Below are 250 nucleotides of genomic sequence, written 5' to 3' on the forward strand. Positions count from 1 at the left end.
TCTTTTACCCCATATAAATCCCATTGCATTTTGGGATTAATTTATTTTCGCTAAAAGGCCCCAATTTTTCTAGGGGGTTGTAAATTTTAATCCCCATATTTCAAAAAAAATTTAGAAAAAAAATCTGTGAGGGGGTTTATATGGAAAACATGAACAAAAAGGAAAAAAAAAATATTTGTAAGATGTTTAGTTTTTTAAAACCATTTCTGGGAATGGGTTTTCAAAAAAGGGTTTTTAAATTTTGAGCTTT

This window comes from Penaeus monodon, chromosome 31 (genome assembly GCF_015228065.2).
Source record: "Penaeus monodon isolate SGIC_2016 chromosome 31, NSTDA_Pmon_1, whole genome shotgun sequence".
NCBI classification, from domain to species: Eukaryota; Metazoa; Arthropoda; class Malacostraca; order Decapoda; family Penaeidae; genus Penaeus; species Penaeus monodon.